Genomic DNA, 11,117 nt, shown 5'->3' with positions numbered 1-11,117 from the left:
AACGAGGTCACATCATTAGTTGAATGATCTGATTGACATGACCCATTCCATTAGCTTAGCACCCGATCGTTTAGTATGTTGCTATTGCTTTTCTTCATGACTTATACATGTTCCTATGACTATGAGATTGTGCAACTCTCGTTTTCCGGAGGAACACTTTGTGTGCTACCAAACGTCACAACGTAAATGGGTGATTATAAAGGAGCTCTACAGGTGTCTCCAAAGGTAGATGTTGGGTTGGCGTATTTCGAGATTAGGATTTGTCACTCCGATTGTCAGAGAGGTATCTCTGGGGCCCTGTCGGTAATGCACATCATATCAGCCTTGCAAGCATTGCAACTAATGAGTTAGTAGCGGGATGATGTATTACAGAACGAGTAAAGAGACTTGCCGGTAACGAGATTGAACTAGGTATTGGATACCGACGGTCGAATCTCGGGCAAGTAACATACCGATGACAAAGGGAACAACGTATGTTGTTATGCGATCTGACCGATAAAGATCTTCGTAGAATATGTAGGAGCCAATATGGGCATCCAGGTCCCGCTATTGGTTATTGACCGGAGACGTGTCTCGGTCATGTCTACATTGTTCTCGAACCGTAGGGACCGCACGCTTAACGTTACGATGACAGTTATTATGAGTTTATGCATTTTGATGTACCGAAGGTTGTTCGGAGTCCCAGATGTGATCACGGACAGGACGAGGGGTCTCGAAATGGTCGAGACATAAATATTGATATATTGGAAGCCTATATTTGGATATCAGAAGTGTTCCGGGTGAAATCAGAATTTTACCGAAGTACCGGGAGGTTACCGGAACCCCCCGGGAGCCATATGGGCCTTCATGGGCCTTAGTGGAAAGGAGAAAGGGGCAGCCCAAGGTGGCCGCGCGCCTCCCCCCTCCCCTAGTCCTATTAGGACTAGGAGAGGTGGTCGGGCCCCCTCTCTCTCTTTCCCCCCTTGAGGATTCCTATTCCAACTAGGATTGGGGGGGGGGGGGAATCCTACTCCCAGAGGGAGTAGGACTCCTCCTGGCGTGCCCCAAGGCTGGCCGCACCTCTCCCCCCTTGCTCCTTTATATACAGGGGCAGGGGGCACCTCTAGACACACCATTGATCCCCGTGATCGTTCCATAGCCGTGTGCGGTGCCCCCTGCCACCATATTCCACCTCGATCATATTGTAGCGGTGCTTAGGCGAAGCCCTGCGACGGTAGAACATCAAGATCGTCACCACACCGTCGTGCTGACGGAACTCTTCCCCGATGCTTTGCTGGATCGGAGCCCGGGGATCGTCATCGAGATGTACGTGTGCTAAGAACTCGGAGGTGCCGGAGTAACGGTGCTTGGATCGGTCGGATCGGGAAAACGTACGACTACTTCCTCTACGTTGTGTGATCGCTTCCGCAGTCGGTCTGCGTTGGTACGTAGACAACACTCTCCCCTCTCATTGTTGTGCATCACCATGATCTTGTGTGTGCGTAGGAAATTTTTTGAAATTACTACGTTCCCCAACAGGACCCCCCCACCCATATGTTAGGTCGTTTGTTAGGCTGTTAGGCAAGGTGTAGGATCGATTTCCCCATTGCTCATCGCACCATCGATGTCCCCTAGGTTATGGATGAACGGGCGAAGTTGGTAGTTCGGCAGCACTGATAGTTGTGATTCAGGCATGGCTCATGTTGATGCAAAAGAGTGTTGTTCATCATGGTGACAAGCCTGTCATCCGTTATGCTCCAATGTTAACCCGTTAGCAGGAGAGGATAGTAAATCTGAACTACATCTACAACTGCACCAACACAAAAGCTCTATGGATGCTAAGAATGAAAAGAGCACCTTTCACCAGGCTTGTGCAGACCTTTAGGAGCAGGGGGCTGCTACAAGATAGCATCCACACCAGTATGGAAGAGCAAATTGATGTGTTCCTCCATGTTGTCGGTCATAACTAGAGGTTCAGGGATATCCACAACAGGTTCAAGCGATAAATGGAGACCATTTCCAAGTACTCCAGGCAAGCGATGTATGTTGTTGAGGAACTTAGAGGGGAGATGATCAGGTCACCAACCGGCTAGACTCCTAGCAAGATTCGCACTAGTCCAAGATGGTATCCATATTTCAAGGTGAGCATCAATAGTATGTAGTTCATGCATTGACATTCTTCTATTGTTCTGCTCTAGCCACAATACCATCTTGTAATGTCATTTCGGGATTGCATTGGGGCAATAGATGGTACTCATATCACTACAAGAGTGCTCTGGTCACAATCTTCATCATACAAGGGGAGAAAGCACTACACAAGCCAGGATGTTCTTGTTGTTGTTAACCTTGATCTCAAGTTCACATATGTGTTGATTGGATGGGAATGATCAACACATGATGCTAACATTCTAAGTGACATGACTAGACCTGATGGCATCAATATCCCCGATAGCAAGTTCTACCTAGGAGGTGTTGGCTATGCATGTCGGCCAGGTGTTCTTCCATCGTTCAGAAAAACTAGGTACCATCCGAATGAGTTCTCTGGTAGGAACTATCCTAGGACTCCACAAGAACTGTAATCTCAGACACTCCAGCCTTAGAGTTATTGTTGAGAGGGCATTTGGAGCTCTGAAAAATAGATTTAAGATCCTGGATCGGAAGCCATTTCATATGCTCCTTTAGCCTTAACAACTGACGCGGATAGGGAACCACCCGAAAATTAACCAAACTTGTTGACAAAGTGACAGGAGCGAGGTGTTCCTTACCAGTGAGCCCGGTATCTGGATAAACACCATGTCGTTCTTTCCCTGACCACACCAAGTTGCACTTGGCCTAGGCTCTGATACGTCTCCAATGAATCTATAATTTTTATTGTTCCATGCTATTATATTATCTGTTTTGGATGTTTTATATGCATTGATATGCTATTTTATATTATTTTTGGGACTAACTTATTAACATAGAGCCCAGTGTCAGCTTCTGTTTTTTCCTTATTTTTGAGCTTCGCAGAAAAGGAATACCAAATGGAATAAAACCTTCGTGATGATTTTTCTTGGACCAGAAGACACCCAGGAGACTTGGAGTGCAAATCAGAAGAGCCACGAGGCGGCCACAAGGGTGGAGGGCGCGCCCAGGGGGTAGGACGCGCCCCCCTATCTTGTGGGCCCCTCGGTGGCCCCCTGACCTATATCTTCCTCCTATATATTCACATATATTCCCAAACCACGAGAAGTATCCACGAAAACACTTTTCCACCGCTACAACCTTCTGTTCCCATGGGATCCCGTCTTGGGGCCTTTTCCGGCATCCTGCCGGAGGGGGATTCGATCACGGAGGGCTTCTACATCAACTCTATTGACCTTCCGATGAAGCGTGAGTAGTTTACCTCAGACCTACGGGTCCATATCTAGTAGCTAGATGGCTTCTTCTTTCTCTTTGATTCTCAATACCATGTTCTCATCGATGTTCTTGGAGATCTATCCTATGTAATCTTCTTTTGCGGTGTGTTTGTCGAGATCCAATGAATTTGTGGATTTATGATCAGCTTATATGTGAATATTATTTGAATCTTCTCTGAATTCTTTTATGCATGATTTGATATCTTTGTAATTCTCTTCGAACTATCGGTTTAGTTTGGCCAACTAGATTGTTTTTTTTTGCAATGGGAGAAGTGCTTAGCTTTGGGTTCAATCTTGCGGTGTCCTCTCCTAGTGACAGTAGGGGCAGTGAGGCACGTATTGTATTGTTGCCATCGAGGATAAAAAGATGGGGTTTACATCATATTGCTTGAGTTTATTCCTCTACATCATGCCATCTTACTTAAAGCGTTACTCTGTTCTTCATGAACTTAATACTCTAGATGCATGCAGGAGTCGGTCAATGTGTGGAGTAAAAGTAGTAGATGCAGGCAGGAGTCGGTCTACTTGACACGGACGTGATGCTTATATTTCATAATCATTTCCTTAGATATCGTCATAACTTTGTGCTTTTCTATCAATTGCTCGATAGTAATTTGTTCACCCACCGTATTATTTGCTATCTTGAGAGAAGCCTCTAGTGAAACATATGGCCCCCTGGTCTATTTTCCATCATATAAGTTTCCGATCTACTATTTTGCAATCTTTTACTTTCCAATCTATAAACCAAAAAAACCCAAAAAATATTTACTTTATCTTTTATTTAGTTTTATCTATCTCTATCAGATCTCACTTTTGCATGTGACGGTGAAGGGATTGACAACCCCTTTATCGCGTTGGGTGCAAGTGTTTGATTGTTTGTGCAGGTATTGGTGATTTGTGCGTTGTCACTTACTGGATTGGTACCTTGGTTCTTTAACTGAGGGAAATACTTATCTCTAATTTGCCGCATCACCCTTTACTCTTCAAGGTAAAACCAAAGCAAGCTCAAGAAGTAGCAGGAAGAAATTCTGGCGCCGTTGCCTCGGGGATCTACGCCAAATCAAGACATACAAAGTACCCATCATAAAACCGTCATCTCTTGCATTACATTATTCACCATTTGCCTCTCATTTTCATCTTCCCCACTTCTAAAATGATTTTCGAAAAGATTTGCCTTTTTCTTCGCCCCTCTTCCATTCGTCTTCTTCGTTGCTTTTGTTTGCTCGTGTGTTAGATTGCTTGCTTTGTCAAGATGGCTCAAGAGAATACCAAATTGTGTGAATTTTCCAATACTAATAACAATGATTTTATTAGTACACCGATTGCTCCCGCCACTAGTGTTGAATCTTATGAAATTAATGTCGTTTTGTTGAATCTTGTTATGAAAGATCAATTTTCTGGCCTTCCTAGTGAAGATGTCGTATCCCATCTGAATAATTTTGTTGAGTTGTGCGATATGCAAAAGAAGAAAGATGTGGATAATGATATTGTTAAATTGAAGCTATTTCCATTCTCACTTCGAGATCGTGCTAAAACTTGATTTTTGTCTTTGCCAAAAAATAGAATTGATTCATGGAATAAGTGTAAAGATGCTTTTATTTCCAAGTAATTTCCTCCCGCTAAGATCATCTCCCTTAGGATCGATATTATGAATTTTCAGCAACTTAATCATGAACTTGTTGCACAATCTTGGGAGAGGATGAAATTGATGATACGAAATTGCCCTACTCATGGTTTGAATTTGTGGATGATTATACAAAAAATTTATGGCGGATCGAATTTTGCTTCTAGAAATCTTTTAGACTCGGCCGCATGAGGTACTTTTATGGAAATTACTCTAGGAGAAACTACTAAACTCCTAGATAATATTATGGTTAATTATTCTCAATGGCATACCGAAAGATCTTCCACTAGTAAAAAAGTGCATGCGATTGAAGAGATTAATGTTTTGAGTGGAAAGATGGATGAACTTATGAAATTATTTGCTAAGAGTATTGATCCTAATGATATGCCTTTGTATACTTTGATTGAAAATAATAATGAATCTATGGATGTGAATTTTGTTGGTAGGAATAATTTTGATAATAAGCGTATAGAGGTAATTTTAATCCCAGGTCGTTTCCTAGTAATTCCTCTAATAATTATGGTAATTCCTACAACATTTCTAATGGAAATTATAATAAGATGCCCTATGATTTTGAGAATAGTGTTAAAGAATTTATGAATTCGCAAAAGAATTTCAATGCTTTGGTTGAAGAAAAATTGCTTAAGATTGATGATTTGGCTAGGAACATGGATAGAATTTCTCTTGATGTTGATTCTTTGAAAATTAGATCTATTCCACCCAAGCATGATATCAATGAATCTCTAAAGGATATGGGAATTTCCATTGATGAGTGCAAAGAAAGAACCGCTAAGATGCGTGCTACACAAGATTGGTTTGTAAAAGCGTGTTCTTCTAGTTTATGTGAAAATAATGATGAAGATCTTAAAGTGATTGATGTGACTCCTATTGAATCTTTGTTTTCCAATATAAATCTTGATAAAGATGGGACTAGAGATGAGTCAACCTTAGTTAAAACGCGTCCAATGATTCAGAGTTTTTAGATCTTGATGCAAAAATTGATAAAAGTGGGATTGAAGAGGTCAAAACTTTAAGTAGTGATGAACCCACTCTTTTGGATTTCAAGAAATTTAATTATGATAATTGTTCTTTAATAGATTGTATTTCCTTGTTGCAATCCATGCTTAATTCTCCTCATACTTATAATCAAAACAAAGCTTTTACTAAACATATCGTTGATGTTATGATGCAATCTTTTGAAGAAAAGCTTGAATTGGAAGTTTCTATCCCTAGAAAACTTTATGATGAGTGGGAACCTACTATTAAGATTAATATTAAAGATTACGAGTGTCATGCTTTGTGTGATTTGGGTGCTAGCGTTTCCACGATTCCAGAAACTTTATGTGATGTGTTAGGTTTCCGAGAATTTGACGATCGTTCTTTAAATTTACATCTTGCGGATTCCATTATTAAAAAACCTATGGGAAGGATTAATGATGTTCTTATTATTGCAAATAGGAATTATGTGGCCGTATATTTCATTGTTCTTGATATAGATTGCAATTCTACATGTCCTATTATTCTTGGTAGACCTTGATACGTCTCCAACATATCTATAATTTTATGAAGTATTCATGATGTTCTATTATCATTCTTGGATGTTTTACAATTTTTTGGGACTAACCTATTGACCCAGTGCTCACTGCCGATTGCTGTTTTTTTGCTTGTTTTTTACATCGCAGGAAATCAATATCAAACGGAGCCCAAACACCGCGGAACTTTTTGTGGATTTTTTATGGACCAGAAGACCACTATTGGGCCAAAGAAGCACCTGGGGGGTGCCCCGAGGGGGGCACAACCCACCAGGGCACGCCTGGTGGCCCTGGCGCGCCCAGGTGGGTTGTGCCCACCTCGGTGGCCTCCCGTACCCCCTCTTTGCACTATAAATCCCCAAATATTTCGAAACCCTTCAGGGTTAACCCTAGATCAGAAGTTCCGCCGCCGCAAGGCTCTGTAGCCACCGAAAATCAATCTAGACCCTTTCCGGTACCCTGCCGGAGGAGGGAATCATCACCGGTGGCCATCTTCATCATCCCGGCGGCCACCACGATGAGGAGGGAGTAGTCCACCCTTGGGGCTGAGGGTTTGTACCAGTAGCTATGTGTTTAATCTCTCTCTCTCTCTCTCTCTCTCTCTTTCGTGTTCTTGAGATGTCACGATCTTGATGTATCGCGGGCTTTGTTAATAGAGTCGAATCATATGGTGTTTTCCCCTCTTTATCTTGTTGTGATGAACTGAGTTTTTCCCTTCGAGATTTCATTGTTGTCGGATTGAATACTTTTGTGGATTTGAGAACACTTGATATATGTCTTGCAATTGAATATCGTGGTGACAATGGGGTATCATATTGATTCACTTGATATATGTTTTGGCACTCAACTTGCGGATTCCCGAGGTGACATTGGGGTAATCTATGCATAGGGGTTGATGCACGTTCTTGTCTTTGTTTCTTCGGTAGAAATCTTGGGGCACTCTTTAAAGTTCTTTGTGTTGGATTGAGTATCATGAATATGAATTTGCTTTGGTATTATTTTAGTATGACCTCTAGGATAGATCGAATGGAAAGAATAGCTTTGTGTTATTTTAGGACGAACTCTTGATAGATCGAACGGAAAGAATAGCTTTGAGGTGGTTTCATACCCTACAAACAATTTATTCTTATGTTCTCCGCTAGATAGGAACTTTGGAGTGATTCTTCATCGCACTTTGAGGGGTGGTTATATGATCCAATTATATTAGCATTGTTGAGAGGTTGCACTAGTGAAAGTACGGACCCTAGGCCTCATTTTCAAGCATTGCAATACCGCTTTTGTGCCCATTTACTATTTGCTACTTTGCTGATTTTATTTATTCAAATTATAAAAATATATTTCTACCATCAATATTACACTTTTATCATCATCTCTTCACCGAACTAGTGCACCTATACAATTTTCCATTGTATTAGGTGTGTTGGGGACACAAGAGATTTCTTGTATTTGGTTGCAGGGTCGTTTAAGAGAGACCATCTTGATCCTACACCTCTCACGGATTGATAAACCTTAGGTCATCCACTTGAGGGAAAATTGCTACTGTCCTACAAAACTCTGCGCTTGGAGGCCCAACACGTGTATACAAGAATAAAGTTGCGTAGTAGACATCAAGCTCTTTTCTGGCGCCATTGATGGGGAGGTGAGTGCTTGAAGGTATATCTTTAGATCTTGCAATTGAATCTTTTAGTTTCTTGTTTTATCACTAGTTTGGTTTATAAAATAAAACTACATAAAAATGGAATTGAGGTTGCATCATATTATTGATCATCTTTATGATATCTTTCTTGAAAATGATGGTTTGAAAAATTGTGCTCAATTGTTAGAAGAAGAAGTCAATAAAATGTTTGGCACAAAATATTTGAATGATGAGCATGATTGCAATGTTGTTAGTATGAATTCTTTGAATATCCTTGATGATGCTAATGATATGCAAAGCCATAAGCTTGGGGATGCTATATTTGATGAATATGATATTTTTAGTCCCCCAAGTTTTGATGAGAAAATTTATTATGATGATTGCATGCCTCCTATTTATGATGATTATATTGATGAAAGTGAATTTGGAGAGGTCATGACTTTATTTAATGATGACTCCACTATTTTGGAAGAGTCTCCAATTGATTATGACAACAAAGTTCCTATCTATGATGATTATGGTGATGACATGTATGCTATAAATAATAATGATATCCATGAAACTTGTCATCATGATTTTAATTTTCATTCACATGATAGTTATTTTGTTGAGTTTGCTCCCACTATTGTTGATGAGAATAAATTTGCTTATGTGGAGAGCAACAAAATTTCTATGATTATGCATCATGAAAAGAGTGCCTTATGTGATGGTTATATTGTTGAATTTTTTCATGATGCTACTAAAAATTATTATGAGGGAGGAACTTATGCTTGTAGGAATTGCAATAATATCAAGTTTCCTCTCTATGTGTTGAAAATCTTGAAGTTATGTTTGTTTTGCCTTCCTATGCTAGTTGATTTTTGTTCCCATGAATTGTTTGATCACAAAATCCCTATGCATAGGAAGTGGGTTAGGCTTAAATGTGCTTGCCATGTGTTTCATGATGCTCTTGTTATGTTTGAATTCTTATCTTTTATGCGAGCATCATTAAAATCATCATGCCTAGCTAAAAGGCATTAAAGAAAAGCGCTTGTTGGGAGACAACCCAACACTTTTACCTACTGTTTTTGTGTGTTCACATGATTAGGATACTATAGTAATCATTTTTATTGCTTTTGTTTCAATAAATTGCCAAGTAAGACCTTTGGGATGGCTTACGGTGATAGTTGATTTGATCTTGCTGAAAAACAGAAACTTTTGCGCTCAGGAAAACAATTCTCATTTTTAACAGAAGCGTGATAAATTGCTGATTATTTTTGCATAATATTAATAGACAAATTTCCAGGTTTTCCTAATTTTTTCAGAAATTTTGGAGTAGCAGAAGTATGGTTGGAGTACAGATTACTACAGACTGTTCTGTTTTTGACAGATTCTGTTTTCAATGCATAGTTTGCTTGTTTTCTAATTTCCATGGCTTATATTGCTCAATATAGATTGTGGAAATGATATGATACAATAGGAATTGTGTGATAACAATTATGAATCTTGTCTTTGACAGTACCAAAAGTGAAATGGTTTGCTCTTTATCATACTAACCTATCTCACAAAGTTCCGTTAAGTTTTGTGTGATTGAAGTTTTCAAGTTTTGGGTGAGATGTCGATATGAGGAGAATAAGGAGTGACAATACCCTAAGCTTGGGGATGCCCAAGACACCCCAAGGTAATATTTAAGAGAGATCCAAGCAACTAAGCTTGGGGATGCCCAGAAAGGTATCCCCTCTTCTCTCTCCAACATTAACGGTAACCTCACTTGGAGCTATGTCTTCATTCGTTACATGATATGAGTTTTACTTGGAGTGTCATTTTATTTTGTTAGGATTTTCTTTCTGTTATTTAGAATAATGTTTTGCATATTTTATTTCAATAAAAGTGGCAATGATAGCCTTTTCCATGCTCATTTTGCAAGTATACATGTTGCTGTTTGAAAATAGAAAATTTACCGTTGTTGCAAAAATTCCCTAGAAAAGTCAGAATGTGATAAAATGTTGATTTTTTTGAAAAATAAGCTCTAATGAATTTTCTACAATGTGGTGAAATTTCATAATTTTTGGTGTTAAAGAAGTATTGATACTCTTGCATTCTTTACAGACTGTACTGTTTTGGCAGATTGCTATTATGGTTGCATTGTTTGCATATGTTTGCTTGTTTAATGATTCTATTTGAGGATATGAGTATTAAATATGCAGAGGCATTTAGTGTGCAATGTTGAACAATAATTTTAGTGATTTGCTACAGTAGAGAATGATAAGGTTTTTGCATTGGTTCATACTAACTTATCTCACGAGTTCTTGTTGAGTTCTGTGTGGATGAAGCTTTTGAGATTTAGGAAAACCATGATGAAAAGAATTAAGGAGACACAAAAGCTCAAGCTTGGGGATGCCCAAGGCACCCAAAGATAATATTTCAAGAAGTCTTCAAGCATCTAAGCTTGGGGATGCCCCGATAGGCATCCCACCTTTCCTCTTCAACAATTATCGGTTAGTATCGGTTGAACCTAAGTTTTTGCTTCTTCACATGAGTTGTGATATTCTTAGAATGTCATTTTATTTTCATTTTGATTGCTGTTTTAATAAAATGCTTAGATATGAAAGTTTTTAAATAAAATAGAGTCCTCAAATAGTTGCCAGGGAGGCTAGGTAAGCGGCATTCACATCCCGTCAACGAATCTCTTTTTTATGGAATTGCTCTAGTGCTTCACTTATATCTTTTTGAGCACGGTGTGCTTTAGTATTTTTGAAGAAATTTTCTCTTGCTTCACTTAAATTAATTTGAGAGAAAGAAATATTATACTCATGATCTTCAATTATATCTTTTTGGAGTAGCTTGTCATTTACTCTTGTGCTTCACTTATATCCTATGAGTAAATTGTTGAATAAATTGAATGTCATTGAAATCATATCATGCCTAGTGGTAGCTTCACATTGGGTTTAGAAAGTGAAATCTTTTGA

The sequence above is a fragment of the Triticum dicoccoides genome, chromosome 7A, assembly GCF_002162155.2.
Source record: "Triticum dicoccoides isolate Atlit2015 ecotype Zavitan chromosome 7A, WEW_v2.0, whole genome shotgun sequence".
In the NCBI taxonomy this organism is placed as follows: Eukaryota; Viridiplantae; Streptophyta; class Magnoliopsida; order Poales; family Poaceae; genus Triticum; species Triticum dicoccoides.
Note: the sequence above shows the minus strand (reverse complement) of the source record.